The sequence below is a fragment of the Lygodium microphyllum genome, chromosome 7, assembly GCF_053477565.2.
Source record: "Lygodium microphyllum isolate KBCC chromosome 7, Lygodium_microphyllum_v1.1.10, whole genome shotgun sequence".
Taxonomy (NCBI): Eukaryota; Viridiplantae; Streptophyta; class Polypodiopsida; order Schizaeales; family Lygodiaceae; genus Lygodium; species Lygodium microphyllum.
Window position 1 is genome coordinate 163,135,699 of NC_141141.1, and position 22,779 is coordinate 163,158,477.

Below are 22,779 nucleotides of genomic sequence, written 5' to 3' on the forward strand. Positions count from 1 at the left end.
CACACCACACCATGTCGCGACGCGCCCTTCCCCTCCCCCCTCCAAAATTCAGCCCCCCCTCCCCTCAATATGCAATGACGACGCGATGCGACGTGCCCTCCCCTGAAAACAATTTCGGGCTTTATAGGTATGCCTTGCCGTTGGAGCCGATTGCACCTATGAGGGTAGTGGTGATTGCTCCATCGAAACACTCCCCAGAGATCCAAGGGAGGGTGAGGTGAGGCGTATGGTCCCTACATTTGTGTTGTTGCGTGAGGAGTGACTCGTGAGAAAATGCCAAGTATGGTCCCTACACTTGATGTGGCGTCGAAACGTGCAGCAACAGCGGTGCTGCTCGTGTGAGGAAGATAGCTATCCAGATGATCCTGCCAGTAGTCATATGCTTGTCTCAAAGATTAAGCCATGCATGTGTAAGTATAAACTCTCTTGTACTGTGAAACTGCGAATGGCTCATTAAATTAGTTATAGTTTCTTTGATAGTACCTTGCTACTTTGATAACCGTAGTAATTCTAGAGCTAATACGTGCACCAACTCCCGACTTCTGGAAGGGATGCATTTATTAGACAAAAGGCCAATGTGGGCTTGCCCAGTAATGCGGTGAATCATGATAACTTCTCGAATCGCACGGTCTCAATGCCGGCGATGCTTCATTCAAATTTCTGCCCTATAAACTTTCGATGGTAGGATAGAGGCCTACCATGGTGGTGATGGGTGATGGAGAATTAGGGTTTGATTGCGGAGAGGGAGCCTGAGAAACGACTACCACATCCAAGGAAGGCAGCAGGCGCTCAAATTACCCAATCCCGACATGGGGAGGTAGTGACAATAAATAACAATACTGGGCTTTTACAAGTCTGGTAATTGGAATGAGTACAATCTAAATTCCTTAATGAGGATCCATTGGAGGGAAAGTCTGGTGCCAGGAGCCGCGGTAATTCCAGATCCAATAGTGTATATTTAAGTTGTTGCAGTTAAAAAGCTCGTAGTTGGATCTCGAGGCGGGGCATGTGGTCCGCCTCCTTTGGTGTGTACTAATCACCCCGCCCTTTCTATCGGAGACGCACTTCTGGACTTAATTGGCTGGGACGTGGATTCGGCGATGTTACTTTGAAAAAATTAGAGTGCTCAAAGCAAGCCTATGCTCTGAATACATTAGCATGGAATAACGCGATAAGACTTTGGTCTTATTGTGTTGGTCTTCGGGACTAGAGTAATGATTAATAGGGATAGTTGGGGGCATTTGTATTTCATTGTCAGAGGTGAAATTCTTGGATTTATGAAAGACAAACTACTGTGAAAGCATTTGCCGAGGATGTTTTTCATTAATCAAGAACAAAAGTTGGGGGCTCGAAGACGATTAGATACTGTCCTAGTCTCAACCATAAACGATGCGGACTAGGGATTGGCAGATGTTATTTTGATGACTTCGCCAGCACCTTATGAGAAATCAAAGTTTTAGGGTTCTAGGGGGAGTATGGTCACAAGGATGAAACTTAAAGGAATTGATGGAAGGGCACCACCAGGAGTGGAGCCTGCGGCTTAATTTGACTCAACACGGGGAAACTTACCAAGCCAACAACTCCTGATTCAACTCCTCCTCCCAAGGTAACACACTCCATGTGACTATCATCTCTTCTATTGACATGATAGGTTTTTGACCATACATCAATTCTGCAGGCATTTATCCTATAACATCACTATGAGTTGTTCTGTCAGCCCACAAAGCATAAGGGAGCAATCGTAGCCACTCTTTTATCTTCTCTCCACATGCTTTTGCCAATGCCTTCACAATAGGTGGATGATCTCTTTCACTTTTGCCATTTCCTTCAGGGTTATAGGCTGAAGTTAAAGCAAGCTTTATCCCCAACTGTGCAAAGAAATCATGAGCTTCATCTGCATCCAACTCACCCCAAGTCTACTTGCCAAGGAAAAGGAAGGGGGGAGACAACTTCAATTCAAGTTCAGAAAACAACTCAAGGATGCAAGTGGCAGTTGTGTCTTTAACGTGCAAGCTGGGCAGATGGCAGGGCCTCAGCTATCTGGATGAGGAGAGAAGAAAATCAAGGCAAGTGCTTGTTCCGAGTTTTAGTCGCCATGACTTCTTATGAGGAAAGGTGGGTTGTGAACCGTGTCGCCCCCGTGGCATCCTGTTCTAAGATGGTTGAGTGTGGATCCTTGTGAGCCTAGAACTCTTTCGTGGTACGATCCGGCGACTCCAAGCGCCAAGTTACCCTTGTGGGAGTTAGAAAAATGTGTTACGCATGTTGTGAGCAAACTGCGACGCGGGAGGGATATCATGGGGCATAACGGCCCGTGACGTGATGCAACGCGACGCGACGGGGTCATGCTGTGATGCGACGGTGTGTCGCCTTGACATGTCTTGCGAGTTGGCTTCTGCTGCGTGTTCCAAGATGCGACGCGGTGCTGGGTGCCCGCGAGCCATGTTTATTGTGCAGGTTTTGCATGTAGACCCGTGGGACCAGAACGTCAACGCCACAACACCTATGAGGGAGTACCTCTCTAGCTCCGTCACCCTTGGTGTTGGCGTCGTGTTGCAGCGTGTTGATAGCTCCACCCACCCACCATGACAAGGTCACTTATTGAGCCCCCGCAAGCTTGCAAATGCTTTCTATCTATCAATATGACGTGATGCGCTCAAGATGGGCCCTTGGGTAAATGTCATGCCGTGTTATGTTCTATGTCGTGTTTCGTGTTGTGTTCCGTGACATGTTGGGGTGGCCCATGACGTGTTGAGGGGTCGAGATGGCAAACTTATGGGAAGGGTCTAGTGCTGCCTCGGGGCCTAGACGGGTCCCTAGGGGGTCTCAAGTGGGTCTTTGAGGGTTGGACCATCACAATTGGTATCAGAGCCGTCTTCGCGGGTGGCGTGTGCAAACCCCCGTGTTGGGGAGCTTGGGTTGAGGTGTGTTGAGAAAACTTGGAAGAGTGCCTTGCAAGCTTCAAAAATCGTTGTAGTGGAGAATCTTTATTTAAAAAAACGAAGGCTTTTGGAAGAAAATTTTGTGGTGGGAGAGGAGATAAGAGGATTGAAGGGTAAGATGGAGCTGTGAGGTAAAAAGGAGAAAAGTGAGTTGAAAGAGAAAATGTGGAAGATGGAAGAGGAACAAGAGGAGTTGAAGATGGACCTAACTGATGTGAATGAGGATATTGAAAAATGGATTGCAAAGAGAACTAAGGTGGAGGAATGGGACGCGCTGGAGGTGGAGAGTGAGTTGAGAAGAAAAATGGCTTTGGATTTTGGAGTTGGGATTGCTTATGGGGGAATGCTGAGTGAAAAGAGAGAAGGAGTTGTGAAGAGAAGTGCAGAGGAGGAATGTGGGAAGAAGAAAGGGGTGGAGAAGAAGAAAATGGAAGATGTTGAAGTGAAGAAATCTATGCCTAGTCTTGTGGATGTGCTGCTGTGGTGGCTTGTGCCTTCAAAACGTGTGGAGCCGAGCTCCAGCTCCGGGTCTAAAGAAGAAGATGAGGATGAGAGTGAGGATGAGGATGAGGAGAAGAGACGGGCTATGAAGGCCCAGTTTGTTCATTTAATGAAAATTATGCAAAAGGGTTTGAAGGAGAGTGGTATTTTGAAGAAGGGTGTGGAGGAGGAGAAGGAGAAGGATAGGATGTGGGCTAAGGCAAAATCGCCGGCCCTTTGTTTGAAGAAAAGTGGTGTTGATGAGAAGGGTGTGGTGAAGAAGCAGAATACGGATTTGGTGGCGAGGCAAAGTATGCATGAAGAGAGAAAACCAAAGAAGAATAATGTGTTAAAGGGAGTGGATGGGAAGAAGTGTATTGTGGACGGTGTGTTGATTGAGGAGGTAGACGAGGCCAAAGAGGCTAAGTCAAATTCTTGTGCTCAAAGTGTGCTGCGGGGTCATGTTTTATCTTGTGACCATGCTAAGCCGAAGAAGTATGCTGAGTTGAAGTTTTGTGTTGATGTTGAGGTGAAGCGTAATGTGGTGAGGGGTGAGTTGAAAAGTGAAGTTGAGGTGAAGGTGCTAAGTTGAAAGAAGATGAAGTGTCGAAGCGTGGTGCTAAGTTGAGATATGTTGGAGCGGAAGAAGAGAAGGAAGGCTCGTCTGGCCCAGCGAGCATAAACAAACTGGTGCCTTGTATTTTACCATGTACAGATATTGAGGTGAGGAGCGATGTTGAAGTGAAGTGTGTTGAGTTGAGAAGACATGAAGTTTTGAAGTTTTGTGTGGAAGGTGAGTTGAGGCATGATGTTTTGAGTTGTGTTTGAGTAGGAGAGGAGAAGGAAGACTCGTCTAGCCCAGCAAGTATAAATGAACTCGTGCCTAGTGTTTTTCCTGATGCGGATGAGAGGATGAAGCTTGTGGATGGGGAAGACTCCTTGCACCGGGAGAATAAACGAACGGGCAACCCTTGTGAAGAACTCGCTAGTCGCGAATATAAAAGAATGGACAGGTGTGTTGAGGAGTGTGAGGAGGAGCTCGTTAGCCGCGAGGGTAAAAGAATGGCCTTGTGTGTTGAGGAAGGCTCCTTGCGTCGGGAGGGTAAACGAATGGCTGCACGTTGGGTGAAGAAGGAGAGGAAGAGGAGAGTTGAAGTGGAAGGAGGTGTAGTGAAGGAGAGGAAGAGGAGAAAGGTGTGGAAACTTGTGAATCGTTTATCTATCTACGGGGCAAAGGAGGAGGCAAACCTGTCGAATCCGATGCCCCTTGAATCCAAATCGATTAGTAGGCGAAAATGGGTTAGCTTTTGCAAGAAAGCGAGGTCCTATTGCTATGAAGCCAAGGAGGAGTTAATTTGTGCTTCAATGGCTATTTTAGGGGGTGCAAAGCCCTCATGTAGCAAGTGAGGAGAAAAGGCCGATTCTGAGGGTGACAGACCCTCACGCGGCATCAAGATTGGGAGTGCTGGGGAACTCTGAGTGCGGTCCAACCATGGCGAGTGGGCCTTCAGGAAGCAAACCCAAATGGTTGAGTTAGGGAATGACATCGGACCCGCGCTCAACAGGAAGGTGAGTTGTTGGAGTCAAGGAAACCCATGTGTGTAATCAAGCCCATTCAAGTCTCTGGGCCAAAGGGATGCGACCCGTCTTGGCGAAGTCAAAGTGGCCGAAAGACTACTAGATGGAACCAAGACGGAAGTCTTGAAAAATGAGACAACGGAAGCAATGGAAGGCACGCAAAAAATGAATGAAATTATTCAAAGAGAGAGTCATAATATATAGAGAGAAACATCATCGATGACTCCATGATTCTCTCCTCTAATTTCTCCATGATTCTCTCCTAGATTCTAACCTACACACACAAGGGCATAATGCCTTACATCATAGATTAGGTCACTCACACTCTTAAGCACACATCTAGTACTATGTTCACCATGTGAACTGATGCTATCCCCCTTTACATTTAGTCTTCTTGAGTTTGATTTACCAACACCCCCTCTCAAACTCAAGATGTACAATAGTTTAGGCATGACATGACTTGGTCATCCATGACCAACGCAGGGACGTGGTTTCTCAGTGGTGTGGAAGGTGTAGGTGACTTGAGTCAGAGGTTTAGCCATGACTTATAATGAGTTTACCTTTGGAATTGGTATACAATATCAAGATGAGGTTAATGTGCCGGGGTTACATCTTTATTCAAAATAAACGGTCATCAAACGAAGTTGAAGGAGTTTTAGAGGCCCCCTTCTTCTTCACTTCCATGCTGAGATTCTTGTGTTCTTCCTCTTGATGCTCTTGGTCTTCTTCTTCATCATGCTCTTCTTTGTCGGTGATGCTCATGAGATAGGCTCTTTGTGCTTTCTTCCTCGAAAAACAGTCCCTTTCTTTGTGGCCTTGCTTGTGGCAAAAATCACAAATGATGGTGTCATTGTACTTGTATTTCCCTTTGCCAGAAAATCCCCTGTGGTAAAGTACTTCCTCTCTTGTAGATGATCTTGTAGTAGTAGGTGGAGATTCTTGCTTGAATTTATTTTTCTTCTCCTCCTCAAGCAAAGAAGCTTCTATTTCCACTAGCCGTGGATCCGGCATATTGGTGAGGGTTGTTACAACATTGTCATATTCAGGACTAGGAAGGGATTTAAGTAATACACCAATTGAGATATCTTCATCAATGCGTAAATCAATACCGGCAAGTTGAGTTAGGAGACTTTTCATGTAATTCAAATGAGAAGCAAGTGAGGTTTGAGGCTTCATTTCAAGACGAAAAAACTCAACTAGAAGTCCAAACTTGGAACTCTTTGACTTGGATCCAAAGAGAGTATTCAGAACATCCCAGGTGTCCTTGGCATTGTTGCATTCATCCACATGATGGATGTAGGTATCATCCAACTCTAGCTTGATTATGGCTTGTGCTTTGTCGTCGCGAACTTCCCATGTAGTGGCTTGAGCAGGATCTCGAGGCTTCTTCTCCTTTCCATTTGCAATATTCCATAAACTTTTCTTCATGAGGACCAACTTGATCCTAGTTTGCCATGTATGAAATAAAGTTCCAGAGAACTTGAAGCTTAAGTCATTATCTTTCAAAGGCATCTTGACAAAAAAAAATAGTAATTAAATACTTTTCAAATACAATGATGCCTGAAGAGAAGGTCCTCTCCTAAACCACACTAGTAGAGAGTGTGGAGGAAGTCGGCCATATTTGCAACTCTGGAACTTACAGTTTTGATCTTCAAGGGGTTTCGTCTGTTGAAACACCTATGGGTTGGTTGCTAAAACACAACAGCGAGGGAGCAAGACGGAATGGATGTTGGGCAACATGCCGCCATTGGCGATGGTAATGTGGCCTAGCAATTTGCTGAGCTCCTCGTCGTTGAAGACGGTGAGCTAGATGTGGCGGGGCACGATGCGTGTCTTCTTGTTGTCGCAGGAGGCATTACTGACGAGCTCCAGAACCTGAGCTGCTAGATCCTCCAGCACCGTCGCAAGATACACCGGGGCACTGGGAATTGCAACCCTGCCTTTGCACTTCGTGAGACAGCCTTCTTGCATGATGCCTTACCTCTCTTCGTCGGAGCTTGCTACCTATATGCCTTGAAAGATGACGATTCTGTCGTGCTAGCGAGTGTGCAGTACTCCATTCCTGCAGAGTGAGCCTATGCCTGGACGAAGATGCTGCTCGATTTGATTGAGGCTGAGGACGTGCTGGTGCTTGCGGCGGTCCCGAGCGCGCATTTCCGAGGCAAGATATCGTATTATCCTTCTGGTAGCTTGGTGGATGGAGTTCCGGCTGTCGTTCTCTCACATCGCCAGTTGCAGAAGAAGAAAGTGAGGTTGATACTCGCATGGCCTGATGCAGGCTCATCTGCCATTGCTGTGCTTGTTTCTGCTCTTCAGCAAAGTCTCCCTGCTGCTTCAGTCATGCATTTCTCCCAGGCTCTGATACCATCTTGAAAAATGAGACAACGGAAGCAATGGAAGGCAAGCAAAAAATGAATGAAATTATTCAAAGAGAGAGTCATAATATATAGAGAGAAACATCATCGATGACTCCATGATTCTCTCCTCTAATTTCTCCATGATTCTCTCCTAGATTCTAACCTACACACACAAGGGCATAATGCCTTACATCATAGATTAGGTCACTCACACTCTTAAGCACACATCTAGTACTATGTTCACCATGTGAACTGATGCTATCCCCCTTTACATTTAGTCTTCTTGAGTTTGATTTACCAACAGGAAGCAAGGAGGCTTCACACTCCTATGAGTTCCATGCAGATCCAGCTCTTCAAGGAGCAAGCAATGAAGGAGAGGGCGAGGTGTGAAGGCTTAGCTCTCGTTCGCGCTGACAAGATGGATCCGGGCATGCACAGGCCCATTTCTGAAGCAAAGCAAGGCGTGGTGGCCCCTCACGGAGAGTTTCTTGAGCGGATGGGAACCTTCTTATCTTTTCAGGCTGTGCAAGGCCAGTCTGACGTGACTTCAGGGGGGGACATGACCCTCGCGATGCAAGCCAGAAGGTTATAGGCTTTCATGTTCCTCATAAAGATTGATCTGGCCAGCAAGGGTCTGAAATTTCAAGTAGGCATGGCATGTACGGATAGATCTAGAGCTTGCCTTCTTTTCTTGCACATGAGACAGTTAGATCTGGGCAACAGAGGCCCAAAGGAGATCACGGCGAGGGAAATGGCTCTCACTCTCCAGGCGCGGCAGTTTGATGCAACCCATCAAGTCGTCACGAGCTAGCCAGGCACTCCAACTCTCTAGTCCAACCAGGGTCAGTGCTCTCATCTTATCCTTTTACTGGGGTGTGCTTCAATGAGGGTGGGCGCATTTGATGCAGGAGACATGATTCTCGCGTAGTGGGCTAAGCGGCATGCACCTTCCGGGCGTGTCGTGCGGTTCACTCCTGTCACACATGCTCCTCGTGAAGCTTAGTCCAATGGAAGACTTCCCCCAACCTACTTCAAGCTTATCCAAATTGGTTTCAAGGTGTGTGCTGCAATGTGGGGAAGGATTCCAAAAAACCATTGTGCTCCCCTCGCAGTTCAGTCCAATAGAAGACTTCCTCGAATCTATTTCAAGCTTCAAGCTTATTCCAAGGTCTGTGCCATAATGCGGGGAAGAATTCTAGATGCGAGGGAAATGGATCTTGCGCGAAGGGCCAAACGGCATGCTGCATCCCAGCAGGTCGAGTGGTCTTCTTCAAAAAGAGCTTCAAGTCAGATTTGTGTCTCTAAGGGCACTAAGAGCAAAGCTAGAGAGCACGCGGCATCAAAGATTTGGGCGATGAAGGTCCAGTTCTTTTCAAGGGGAGGTGCGTTCAAGGCAAAACGCACCTCTTACACTCTCTTCATCGGCATCAGATTGCAAGATGTTGCCAAAGAGGGCCTTCTCCTGCGAGGTTGGGCTTGGCATTCAGAGTGAAAGCTACTTGTTGAGCCCTTAGTCCACAAGAGGTTTTGTGCACTCAAGATGCTTGGCCCAAGTTGGAGCATGGGTGCACAATGTGTCTTCGACTGGGTTACCATCCATTCTGTGCTTGTAAATTTGGTCACCAAGTGGATGGGTTGATGTGCCCAATAAAGTCTCTTTCACAATTCTACCAAAGTCGCATTCTACTCCATAGTTGTAAATTGAGTCAGTGAGTGGAATGCAAGAAGTATGAAAAGTCCATGTTTCACAGTTGTAAATAGAGTCAGTGAGCATGGCACCTAGCGGGTAGACACTGGCCGCCTTGATAGTGAGGCGTGTTAAGACCCTCGACGATAAATATAAGTCTGATTCAACTTGCCATTTTCAAAAGGCCAGTAAATTGTGCCTCCTTCACTCGATGTGGTCATCGAGTTTTTTCAAGGGGAGGTGTGTATGAGGGAGTACCTCTCTAGCTCCCTCACCCACGGTGTTGGCGTCATGTTGTAGCGTGTTGATAGCTCCACCCACCCACGGTGACAAGGTCCCTTACTGAGCCCCGACAAGCTTGTAAATGCTTTCTATCTATGAATATGACGTGATGCCCTTAAGATGGGCCTTTGGGTAAATCTCATGCCGTGTTATGTTCCGTGTTGCGTTCCGTGACGTGTTGGGGTGCCCCGTGACGTGTTGAGGGGTCGAGATGGCAAACTTATGGGAAGGGTCTAGTGCTGCCCCGGGGCCTAGATGGGATCCCAAGCGGGTCCCTGAGGGTTGGTCCATCATAGCACCTATGAGGGAGTATATCTCTAGCTCCCTCACCCATGATGTTGGCGTCTTGTCGCAACGCATTGATAGCTCCACCCACCCACCATGACAAGGTTCCTTACTGAGCCCCGACAAGCTTGTAAATGCTTTCTATCTATCAATATGACGTGACGCCCTCAAGATGGGCCCTTGGGAAAATCTCATGCTGTATTATGTTTTGTGTTGCGTTCCGTGACGTATTGGGGTGCCCCGTGACACATTGAGGGGTCAAGATGGAAAAGTTATGGGAAGGGTCTAGTGCTGCCCTGGGGCCTAGACAGGGTCCCCAGGGGGTCCCGAGCGGATCTCTGAGGGTTGGACCATCACAACACCTATGACGGTAGTGGTGCTTGCTCCATCGAAACACTCCTTGGAGATCCAAGGGAGGGTGAGATGAGGCATATGGTCCTTGCATCCGTGTTGTTGCGTGAGGAATGACTCGTGAGCAAATGCCATGTACCCCCCACCAAATGGTTAGGCTCAAGCGACTTGTGGTGATCCTTCCGAGGACATCGCGTCGTGGCGGTCAACATGTGCCCACAACGGCGGTGAGGAGCGAAGAACGGTGCCTCTAACACGTGTCTCGTTGGTGGCAAGATCGTGTTCGAGCTCCATGGTTCTCAATGCTAATGGTGAATCTCGTCGTGAATATTGTGCGGCTTGTATCGATACGGATGGACCGAAACCAATGGAATGATGTGATTGAGGTGCTTCTTTGTCAACGGGGCTTATTCTCGATGGAGTTGAGTGCATCTTATGATCAGCTCTTGTTGACGCGAAACGGTGGAATGCATGACTGTCTCCATCATCTTTCGACTCGACACGAGCTCAAAATGTGGCAGACAAGACAACGCAGAGCACGCCTCGTGCATGGTGGTGGCGATGGCCAATGCACGTGCTTGTGTGTGGCTTTGTCTACGGTGGGAGACGAAAGCATGCCCTCGTCCCATCCCCATTTGTAGTTTTCTTTTTCTCCTCGTAAACTCTCGAGCCTTCGTGCTCCTCCGCTCTTTCTCTTTACATCAAGAACAACACATTGGTGATGAGATCGTGACTTTTTGCCCCATAGCCACACTTGATGTGGAGTCGAAACACACAGCAACAATGGTGCTACTCGTGTGACAAAAGATAGCTACCTGGTTGATCCTGCCAATAATCATATGCTTGTCTCAAAGATTAAGCCATGCATATGTAAGACTAAACTCTCTTGTACTGTGAAACTGCGAATGGCTCATTAAATAAGTTATAGTTTCTTTGATGGTACCTTGCTACTCGGATAACCGTAGTAATTCTAGAGTTAATACGTGCACCAACTCCCAACTTTTGGAAGGGATGCATTTATTAGATAAAAGTTTGATGCGGGCTTGCCCCGTAATGCGGTGAATCATGATAACTTCCCGAATTGCACGACTTCAGCGCCCGTGATGCTTCATTCAAATTTCTACCCTATCAACTTTCGATGGTAGGATAGAGGCCTACCATGGTGGTGACGGGTGATGGAGAATTAGGGTTTGATTGCGGAGAGGGAGCTTGAGAAACGGCTACCACATCCAAGGAAGGCAGCAGGCACGCAAATTACCCAATCCCGACATGGGGAGGTAGTGACAATAAATAACAATACTGGGCTTTTACAAGTCTGGTAATTGGAATGAGTACAATCTAAATTCCTTAATGAGGATCCATTGGAGGGCAAGTCTGGTGCCAGGAGCGGCAGTAATTCTAGCTCCAATAGTGTATATTTAAGTTGTTGCATTTAAAAAGCTCGTAGTTGGATCTCGGGGCCGGGCATGTGGTCCGCCTCCTTTGGTGTGTACTGATCACCCCGCCCTTTCTTTTGGAGACGCGCTCCTGGACTTAATTGGTTGGGACGTGGATTCGGCGATGTTACTTTGAAAAAATTAGAGTGCTCAAAGCAAGCCTATGCTCTGAATACATTAGCATGGAATAACGCAATACGACTCTGGTCTTATTGTGTTGGTCTTCGGGACATGAGTAATGATTAATAGGGATAGTTAGGGGCATTCGTCTTTCATTGTCAGAGGTGAAATTCTTGGATTTAGGAAAGACAAGCTACTGCGAAAGCATTTTCCAATGATGTTTTCATTAGTCAAGAATGAAAGTTGGGGGCTTGAAGACGATCAGATACCGTCCTAGTCTCAACCATAAATGATGCGGACTAGGGATTGGCGGATATTATTTTGATGACTTCGCCAGCATCTTATGAGAAATCAAAGTTTTTGGGTTCCGGGGGGAGTATGGTCGCAAGGATGAAACTTAAAGGAATTGACGGAAGGGCACCACTAGGAGCGGAGCCTACGGCTTAATTTGACTCAACACAGGGAAACTTACCAGGTCCAGACGTAGTAAGGATTGACAGATTGAGAGCTCTTTCTTGATTCTATGGGTGGTGGTGCATGGCCGTTCTTAGTTGGTGGAGTGATTTGTCTAGTTAATTCCGTTAACGAACGAGACCTCAGCCTGCTAACTAGTTACATGAAGGATCCTCTTGATGGCCAACTTCTTAGAGGGACTATGGGGGTCTAGGCCATGGAAGTTTGAGGCAATAACAGGTCTGTGATGCCCTTAGATGTTCCGGACCACACACACGCTACACTGATGAATTTAGCAAGTTTACCACCTGGGCCAAGAGGTCTGGGTAATATTTTGAAATTTCATCGTGATGGGGATAGATCATTGCAATTATTGATCTTCAACGAGGAATTCCTAGTAAGCGCGAGTCATCAGCTTGCGTTGACTACATCCCTGCCCTTTGTACACACCGCCCATCACTCCTACCGATTGAATGGTCCAGTGAAGTTTTTGTATTGGGGCCACATTGGTGGTTCGCCACCGATGACGTTGTGAGAAGTTCATTAAGCCTTATCATTTAGAGGAAGGAGATGTCGTAACAAGGTTTCCGTAGGTGAACATGTGGAAGGATCATTGACACACATCCGTGAGAACAATGCGAACCGTGGATTGTCTGTGAGAACAATCGTCTCTCCCCTCGTTGGAGTCGGGCGATAGTGGGGGAGGCTATGCTTCGGGTTTGTCCCGCGACCATGTGGGTGGAGAAGGAAGGAGGGACGCCTTCGACCTCTCTCCCTTGCTTGGGGTGATCCCCCTCCGTCGTGCTTGTTCAGGCACGCCGCTGCCTTGATAAACCCTTTGCCCCTGCCCGCACGCGGGGGTGGCAGGAGGAACTTAATAAACCTTGTCTTGTCTGAGATTCCTCGCCTCAGGAGGATCAAAAAAGAAAAGGCAATGACTCTTAGCAATGGATATCTTGTCTGAGATTCCACGAATCATTGAGTCTTTGAATGCAACTTGCGCCCGTGGCTCCTCCAAGGGCATGCCTACTTGAGCATCCCTAACTCCCCCACACCCTCTCCCCTTCTTCGGGGGAGGGTGGAATTGGTCGTCCGTGCTCGGACATGATGTCGCGGTTGGCTAAAATGTACCGGCAGCACCGTGCGGTGACGTTTCTCTACAAGGGTGGTTCATCTCCTCGTTGAGGTGGCTGCTATCTCGCAGGCACCTCTTCCAGGGTGCACGTGTTGGATCGGGCTCTTCGAAGCCGGTGCTTGCCCTCGGCGATCCGAAATGCAACTCTCACCTAAAATCAAGTAAGGCTACCCCACTAAGTTTAAGCATATCACTAAGCAGAGGAAAAGAAACCAACTGGGATTTCCCTAGTAGCTGCGAGTGAACCGGAAAGAGCCCGGAAAGAGCCCATCTTGAAAATCACACGGCTTTGCGGTGCGAATTGTTGTCTGGAGAGGCATCCTTTGCGGTGGACCGAGCCCAAGTCCCCCTGGAAAGGGGCATCATAGAGGATGAGAGCCCCGTCGAGCTTGGACCCTGTCACTCCACGAGGCCTTGTCGACGAGTCGGGCTATTTGAGAATGCAGCCCTAAGTGGGTGGTAAATTCCATCCAAGGCTAAATATGGGCAAGACACCAATAGCAAACAAGTACCGCGACAGAAAGATGAAAAGGACTTTGAAAAGAGAGTTAAAAAGTGCTTGAATTTGCTAGGAGGGAAGCAAATGGAGGTCAGGGTGTGCCCCAGTCAGATGCAGAATGATGCAAAGTGGTCCGCCGCTCGAAGCAGGGCGCTGGTCAGCATGTGCCGGTGCGGCAGGACAAGAGTGGGCTTTAGATGGCTTGCCGATCCCATCACGTCGGCCGAGGGACGAAGCGTGCAGGACTTGTGGTGGGTTCTGCACCTGCACACTTGGGACGCTGGCGCTCTGGGCTTTCCATCCGACCCATCTTGAAACACGGACCAAGGAGTCCAACACGTAGGCGAGCCAGTGGGGTGGCAAACCCACGGAGGTGCAAGGAACCTGACAAGTGGGATCCCCTTCACGGGGTGCACCATTGACCAACCATGATCTTCTGTGAAAGGTTTAAGTGGGAGCGTACCTGTTGGGACACAAAAGATGGTAAACTATGCCTGAGTAGGGCGAAGCCAGAGGAAACTCTAGTGGAGGTTCATAGCGATACTGACGTGCAAATCGTTCGTCAGACTTGGGTATAGGGGAGAAAGACTAATCGAACCATCTAGTAGCTGGTTCCCTCAAAAGTTTCCCTCAGGATAGTTGGAGCTCCTCGCAGTTTTATCAGGTAAAGCGAATGATTAGAGGCATCGGGGGTGAAACACCCTCGACCTATTCTAAAACTTTAAATAGGTAAGCGTCCGAGGTTGCTCTGTTTAACCCTGACGCGGAATGCGAGCTCCAAGTGGGCCATTTTTGGTAAGCAAAACTGGCGATGCGGGATGAACTGAAAGCCGAGTTACGGTGCCGAACTGTGCACTAACCTAGATCCCACAAAGGGTGTTGATTGATTAAGACAGCAGGACGGTGGTCATGGAAGTCGAAATCCGCTAAGGAGTGTGTAACAACTCACCTGCCGAAATCAACTAGCCTCGAAAATGGATGGCACTGAAGCGCGTGACCTATACCCGGCCATCGAGGGGAGTGCGAGGCCCCGATGAGTAGGAGGGCATGGGGGTCGTGGCATAGCTCTGGGCGCGAGCCCAAGTGAAACGGCCCCCAGTGCAGATCTTGGTGGTAGTAGCAAATATTCAAATGAGAACTTTGAAGACCGAAGTGGAAAAAGGTTCCATGTGAATAGCAATTGGACATGGGTTAGTCGATCCGAAGAGATGGGGCATTCTCGTGTCAAGGGCGCAATGAGTGCCACTCATCGAAAGGGAATCGGGTTAATATTCCCGAACCGGGACGTGGCGGTGGACGGCAACGTGATCGAATCTGGAGACATCGGCGAGGGCCTTGGGAAGAGTTCTCTTTTCTTTTTAACAACCTACCCACCCTGAAATTCGATCACCTGGAGATAGGGTCCAGCGGCTGGTAAAGCACCACATGTCTTGCGCTGTCCGGTGCACCCCCGGCGGCCCATGAAAATCTAGAGGAGCGAATGGCGATCACGCCAGGTCGTACTCATAACCGCATCAGGTCTCCAAGGTGAACAACCTCTGATCGATAGAACAATGTAGGTAAGGGAAGTCAGCAAAACGGATCTATAACTTTGGGAAAAGGATTGGCTTTGAGGGCTGGGTCTAGGGGTCTGCTTCTTGGCCTCGAAGGCTATCGAGGGTTTTCTCGAGCTGCCCTAGCAGCGAGGGGGGACCTCCGCGTGTCGATCAGGTGACCGGGGCAGAACGTCGTCCCTCGCGGGGCAGCCCTCCCTAGGCGGTGAAAAGACGTCTCAAAACTGGTATGGACAAGGGGAATCTGACTATTTAATTCAAACAAAGCATTGCGATGGTCCCTCCGGATGTTGACACAATGTGATTTTTTCCCAGTGCTCTGAATGTCAAAGTGAAGAAATTCAACCAAGCGTGGGTAAACAACGGGAGTAACTATGAATCTCTTAAGGTAGCCAAAGGCCTCGTCATCTAATTACTGACGTGCATGAATGTATTAACGAGATTCCCACTGTCCCTATCTACTATCTAGCAAAACCATAGCCAAGGGAACGGGCTTGGAAGAATCAGCGGAAGAACCTGTTGAGCTTGACTCTAGTCTGACTTTGTGAAATGACTTGAAAGGTGTAGAATAAGTGGGAGCCTTTGGCGCAAGTGAAATACCACTACTTTTAACGTTTTTTTACTCACTCCATGAGGTGGAGGCGGGGGCTCGGCCCCTGCTTCTAGTCTTAAGGCGTCCTCGTGTGCCGATCCAGGTGGAACACATTGTTAGGTGGGGAGTTTGGCTGGGGCGGCACATCTATTAAAAGATAACGCAAGTGTCCTAAGATGAGCTCAACAAGAATAGAAATCTCGTGTGGAACAAAAGGGTAAAAGCTCATTTGATTTTGATTTTCAGTACGAATACAAACTGTGAAAGCATGGCCTATCGATCCTTTAGTGTTTCGAAATTTGAAGCTAGAGGTGTCAGAAAAGTTACCATAGGGATAACTGTCTTGTGGCAGCCAAGCATTCATAGCGACGTTACTTTTTGATCCTTCGATGTCGGCTCCTCCTATCATTGCAAAGTAGAATTCGCCATGTGTTGGATTTTTCACCCACCAATAGCAAACATGAGCTGGGTTTAGACCATCGTGAGACAGGTTAGTTTTATCCTACTGATAAGCAGTGCCACAATAGTAATTCAACTTAGTACAAGAGGAACTGTTGATTCACATAATTGGTCATTGCGCTTAGTTGAAAAGCCAATTGCGTGAAGCTACCATGTGTAGGATTATGATTGAATGCCTCTAAGTTAGAATCCATGCTAGACACGACGTTCTCTACCTCCTCAGTTGTTACGCGACTGATAGTAGGGGCGCTTGTGCGTCCTCGAGAGCATGTGTCGAGAGTTTCCCTCGAGGTGCCGGAAGTGGTCGCCTCGAGGACTCTGAATGGAAATTCCGAACAATCGGGGAGATGAATCCTTTGCAGACAACATAAATATGTGGCCGGATATTGTAAGTGGCAGAGTAGCCTTGTTGTTAAGATCCACTGAGATTCAGCTCGCCGCCACACTAATTTGTCCCCCTTTCGCTCGGTTGGACGGGGTTTTCTTGGCCTCGGCCCTTGTGTGTTATGGCATGCTTCCAAGTCCTCACGCACACCGTGCACCCAATCTAGCCTAACTCATGTGGGTGGTTTGATCGCCTTCTCTTCACATTCCCTGCCTTGGCTTGCTTGCGTTAGTGCGGTTTTCGTGCTTGTCTCGCCTTGTTAGCATTCGTGGCATTTCAAGTCCACCCGCTGTGGCATGGATTGTACGAAACTCGGATCTTTTGTGCGTCGCCTGCACGTTCTCTTCTTCACGTGGACATGTGCCCTCCGCAACGTGGATTCTATGACTTGATCTTTTGTACCTCGTTGCCTTTGTGTGCGCGAGGTGGGGTGGGGGGTGTGCCATGTCATGGGGGGGGTGAGGTGAGGTGGGGTGGGTTGAGCGGGGTTTTTTGAGGTGTGGTGGGGTGGTGTGGATGGAGCGGGGTTTTTCGAGTTGGGGTGGGGGGGGATGCGCCGTGTCGTGGGGGGATGAGGTGTGTGGATGGAGCAGAGTTTCTCAAGGTGGGGTGCGGGGGGGATGCACCGTGTCGTGGGGGGATGAGGTGGGGTGGGGGGTGTGCTGTTTCATGGGGGGCGGGTGAGGTGAGGTGGGGTGGGTTGAGCGGGGTTTTTTGAGGTGTGGTGGGGTGGTCTGGATGGAACGGGGTTTTTTGAGGTGGGGTGGTGGGGGCGGATGCGCCGTGTCATGGGGGGGTTGAGCTGGGGTGGGGGGTGTGCCGTGTTGTGGGGGGGTGAGGTGAGGTGGGGTGGGTTGAGCTGGGTTTTTTGAGGTGGGGTGGGGTGGTGTGGATGGAGCGGGGTTTTTCGAGGTGGGGGGGTGAGGTGGGGTGGGGTGGGTTGAGTGGGGTTTTTTGAGGTGAGGTGGTGTGGAATCGTTGGAGTGGGGTTTTTTCAAAGGGTTGCCATGTCATGGGGGGGGAGGTTGTGCCATGTCGTTGGGGGGAGGGGGGGATTGTGCCATGTCATGGGGAGAGGGGGGCTGGGTGGAGTAGTGTTTTCTTAGGGGGGGAAGGTGCGTCACGTCATGGGGGGATGAGGTGGGGTGGGTTGAGCGGGGTTTTTAGAGGTGAGGTGGGGTGGGGTGGGGGTTTTTTTGAGAGGCGGGGGGGATGAGGGTGTGTCGTGATGTGGGGAGGAGAGGTGGGGTGGGGTTGTGCCATGGTGTGGGGGGGGGGGGGGTTTCATGGGGTTTAAATGTCTTGGGGGGTGGGGTTGTGCCATGGTGTTGGGGGGGGGTTTCATGGGGTTTCCATGTCTGGGGGGGGGAGGGGCCCTTGGGTGGAGTGGCTTTTTTTTCTGGGGGGAATGGACTTGGGTGGAGTGGGGTTTTTTTTTTTGGGAGGACGGGGACTTGGGAAGAGTGGGGGGTTGGGTGGAGCGGGGTTTTCTAAGGCAAAAGGTGAACCATGTCATGGGGGGGTGAGCTGAGGTGGGGCGGGGTTGGGTGGTGTGAGGTGTTTTGGGGGGGGGAGGGAAGGGGGTTGGGTGGAGCAGGGTTTTCTTAGCGGGAAGGTGCACCATGTTGTGGGGGGGTGAGGTGAGGTCCGGTTGTGTGAGGTGAGGTGGGAGGGGGGTTTATGGTGGAGTGAAGTTTTTTGGGGGGGTGAGGTGGGGTGGGTTGAGGAGGGCTTTTTGAGGTGAGGTGAGGTGGGGTGGGGAGGGGGGGGGATGAGGGTATGATGTGTCATGGGGGGTGAGGTGGGTTGAGCAGGGTTTTTTGAGGTGAGGTGGGGTGGGGTGGGATGGATGGAGCGAGTTTTTTTTTGGGGGAAGGGGGATTGTGCCATGTCTTAGGGGGGCGGGGGGTTGGGTGGAGCGGGGTTTTCTTAGGGGGGAAGGTGTGCCATGTCATGGGGGGCTGAGGTGAGGTGGGGTGGGGTGGTGTGAGGTGAGGTGAGGTGGGGAGGGGGGGAATGAGGGTGTGCCGTGTCGTGGGGGGTAAGGTGGGGTGGGGTTGTGCCATGTCATGGGGGGTAGGGGGTTGGGTGAAGTGGGGTTTTCTTAGGGAGGGAAGGTGCGTCATGTCATTGGGGGGTGAGACGAGGTGGGGTGGGGTGGGATGAGGTGAGGTGGGGAAGGGTTCGGGGTTTTTTGAGAGGTGGGGGGAGGGATGAGGGTGTGCCATAGTGTGGGGGGTTGAGGTGGGTTGAACAGGGTTTTTTGAGGAGAGGTAGGATGGAATGGATGGAGCGAGGTTTTTTCAGGGGGTTTCCATGTTGTGGGGGGAAGGGGGGACTTGGTTGGAGCGGGGTTTTTTTCGGGGGAGGGGGGAGACTTTGGGGGAGTGGGTTTTTTTTTTTTGGGGGGAGGGTTGGTTGGTGCCATGTCATGGTGGGAGGGGTTTGGGTGCCATGACATAACATCAACCAATACGACGCTGCGCCCCCCTCCCCCACCCCAACATAACATGACATCCCCCCCATGACACGACACGACGCGATGCGCCCTGCTCCCCCTCCCCAACATAACATGACATCCCCCCCCATGACAGTGTCAAGATTGTGGGAGAGAAGGAAGGAGTCTCACTTGTAACTTTCTTGCTTGCACAATGGGGGAATACACACAGAGGTGGAGGCTGAAAACAGTTTTCCTCTACTTAGTTGTGTAAGCCAAAAGAACCCTAATACAAAGAAATAGAAGAACCCTATATATGGGTCTCAAACCAAACTCAACTAACTAAGGTGGCATACTAACTAAGCCACGAACTAGAGTAGATAAGGATAGCTGTCATGTAGCTATTATTCATGGGCGGTGTACCAACCGCATCTACAACTGACAAGTCGGTGACATAAATGCACAATGGTCACCCTGGCATATCACGAGTGGAGCTCGATATCTCAACACTCCCCCTCGAGCTCAATCCCAATTCCTGCACACCAAGCAGGTCTTTGAACTTGCGCAGCTTCTCTGCGCCCAATGCCTTCGTGAATATGTCAGCTACCTGATCCTCTGTGCTGACATAAACTAGATCAATAAGACCTAGTAAAACCCTCTCCCGCACATAGTGATAATGCACCTCAATGTGCTTTATTCTAGCATGATAGACTGGGTTATTTGCCAAGTGTATACTACTCATGTTGTCACAATAAATAACAACTGGCCCATCTGTAGACTGATGCATATCATAAAGTAGCTCATGCAACCAAGCTACCTCACATGTAGCCATTGTTGCACCCCTATACTCAGTCTCTGTGCTCGACAAGGCAAGTGTAGGTTGTTTCTTGCTGCTCCAAGTGACTGCAGCACTCCCAAAAGAGAACACATATTCACTGGTAGATCGTCTATCAGAAATACTACTAGCCCAATCAGCATCAGTGCATCCATGCAGTTGTTTCTGAACCCCAGTCTCATAAAATAGTCCATATTGCAATGTGGACTTCACATACCTGAGTATGCGTCTAGCGACATCCAAATGCGGTTTCCTTGGAGCCTGCATAAACTGACTTGCCAATCCAACAGCATAGCTCAAATCTGGCCTGGTAATAGTCATATAAATCAAACTTCCCACTATGCGTCTGTACATAGTAGGGTCCTCCAAAAGCTCACCTGCATCTGCGCTCAGCTTCACATTCTGCTCCAAAGGAACTGAAATAGGCTTACAGCCTGTAATCCCATATTTGGACAGCATGTCCAATCCATATTGCCTCTGCAAGAGTTGTATCCCACTTGGTGATCTAATCACCTCAATTCCCAAGAAATAACGCAGCTCTCCCAAATCCTTCATCTCAACCTTCTGCTTCAATAGCATTTTCACATGAAGGATATCTTCATCACTGTCACCTGTCATAATCAAATCATCAACATAAATGACAAGTAGCATAATACCTTTCTCTGTTTTTCTCACATAAAGTGAGAAATCTGCCTTGGAAGTCTGAAAGCCAATAGTGACAAGATACTGTCCTATCTTGTCAGACCATGCTCTAGGTGCTTGCTTCAAGCCATACAAGGCTTTCTTCAACCTGCAAACAAACTCAGGATGAACAGCATGCACATAACCTGGTGGCTGCTCCATATAGACCTCTTCTTGCAAATCACCATGCAAGAAGCATTCTTTACATCCATTTGATGTAAAGACCATCCCTTTGATGCAGCCATAGCAATGACTGCTCTTACGGTTGCCATCCTTGCAACCGGACTGAATGTTTCTTCATAGTCAATGCCATATATTTGTGCATACCCCTTGGCTATTAATCTTGCCTTGTATCTGTTCACAGAACCATCTGCATTGTGCTTCACCTTATAAACCCACTTACAGCCAATTGCATTCTTACCTTTAGGCAAAGGTACCAATTCCCATGTAGCATTTGCTTCCAAGGCATCCATTTCTTCATCCATGGCTTTCTCCCATTTTTCTTTTCCTGTGGCTTGCTCAAAAGAAGTGGGTTCTGGTTCCTGTATCACTTTGACCATATATGCATAGTGAATGGCTGTAAATCCATCATATTTCAGCCTATCCACAGGATACCTAACTCTGGTTGACTTGCGCAAAGTAGGTTCACTCCCAGGTGCTCTCAAAACATCCCTGGTCTTCCTTACTCCAGGTGTAACAATAGAAGGAATATCCAACTCATCATCAATGCTCTGTTCTGAGCCACTGGATTCACCATCCACATAAGAGTAACCTGCATTCACATCAACCATGGGCTGATCTACCTTCTCTTTTCCTTTTCGTGATACCTGCATATCACTATTTTCACTGCCTTGAGAAGATTCTCCTGATCTCAATCTGCCTGTCCATGGCGAAGAATGTGAACCACTGCTAGAGGACGCTCCAGGTCCACTAATATCTTGTGACTGCTGTTGAGAATTCTGTGCAACATTACCATTTTGTGCATCTACATTATCAATCACATTTACTGGTTTATACCAGCTACTCATCTCATCAAAAACAACATCTCTACTCACTGTAAACTTACGAGTAGAAGGGTTATAGCATCTATACCCTTTTTGCTGCAGAGAATAACCAATAAAGATGCACTTCTCAGCTTTTGGATCCAACTTGGATCTCAACTCATCTGGCACATGAACATAGGCAATGCATCCAAAAAGTTTCAAATGAGAAATATCTGGTTTTCTACCAGTATACCTCTCCTCTGGAGTCATGCCATGTATTGCTGTAGTGGGAGTCTTGTTCATTATGTAGACTGCTGTAGCAACTGCCTCAGCCCAATAAAAATCTGGCAAGTCTTTTTCGTTGAGCATGGCACGAGATACCTCTCCAATATTCCTATTTTTCCTTTCTGCAATTCCATTTTGTTGTGGGGTATGACTACATGAATATTGCTGCTTTATGCCATGCTCATGCAGGAACCTTGCAAACTCATTTGAGAGGTACTCTCCCCCTCCATCTGACCTTAGGCATTTTATTTGCAGGCCTGTTTCTTTTTCAACCATAGCTTTAAGAGTTTTGAAATGCCCAAAAACTTCACTTTTCTTTTTCATAAAATACACCCAAACTTTTCTGCTATAGTCATCAATAAAAGTGACAAAATAATGTTAGCCTCCAAGAGATGCAGCTTTAGTAGTCCACACATTAGAGTGGATTAATTCCAATGGCTTCTTACTCTCTTGAACATGTCTAGGAAATAGTTTCCTTGCCTGTTTTCCAAATTGGAAGGCTTCACATACCTTACGCATTTCTGCAACCTTGAATTTAGGCAATCCTGCAACAATATTTTGGGCCTGCATTGATTTAAGTCGCTATACATTAACATGACCAATGCGTTTATGCCAGATATCAATATCTGCAACTACACCGGTCCTATGTGCAAACATTGCTGCACTCAATTCAGACATGTCTGCATCCAATGTAAACATTCTGCCCTTCTTCTTTCCTTTTGCTATCAAGCGACCTTTATTTTTCATATCCTCAACAAAGCATCCATGAGGATTAAATCTGATCTGCAAGTCCTGTTCAACCATTTGACCAACAGAAACTAGATTCTTGGTGATATTCGGGACATGAAATACATCGGACAGGTATTTCTTTTTCCCATCCTGCATAGACAAAGGAAATTTTCCAATCTGCACAATAGGATGTGCAGTATCATCACCAGTCTCCACAAATCCTGGTTTTTCCATT

General features: G+C 48.5%; 2 non-coding genes and 1 pseudogene across 2 annotated transcripts; all 3 read left to right on the top strand.

Moving 5' to 3' along the window:
• The first annotated feature begins 355 nt into the window (after positions 1 to 355).
• Positions 356 to 1,467, top strand: LOC148034192 (18S ribosomal RNA; annotated as a pseudogene).
• A 9,307-nt stretch (positions 1,468 to 10,774) lies between these two features.
• On the top strand, positions 10,775 to 12,587 carry LOC148034193 (18S ribosomal RNA). The gene has a single exon (XR_015691536.1). It is a non-coding gene; the product is annotated as an 18S ribosomal RNA (ribosomal RNA).
• A 666-nt stretch (positions 12,588 to 13,253) lies between these two features.
• On the top strand, positions 13,254 to 16,663 carry LOC148034194 (25S ribosomal RNA). The gene has a single exon (XR_015691500.1). It is a non-coding gene; the product is annotated as a 25S ribosomal RNA (ribosomal RNA).
• The last annotated feature ends 6,116 nt before the right edge of the window (positions 16,664 to 22,779 follow it).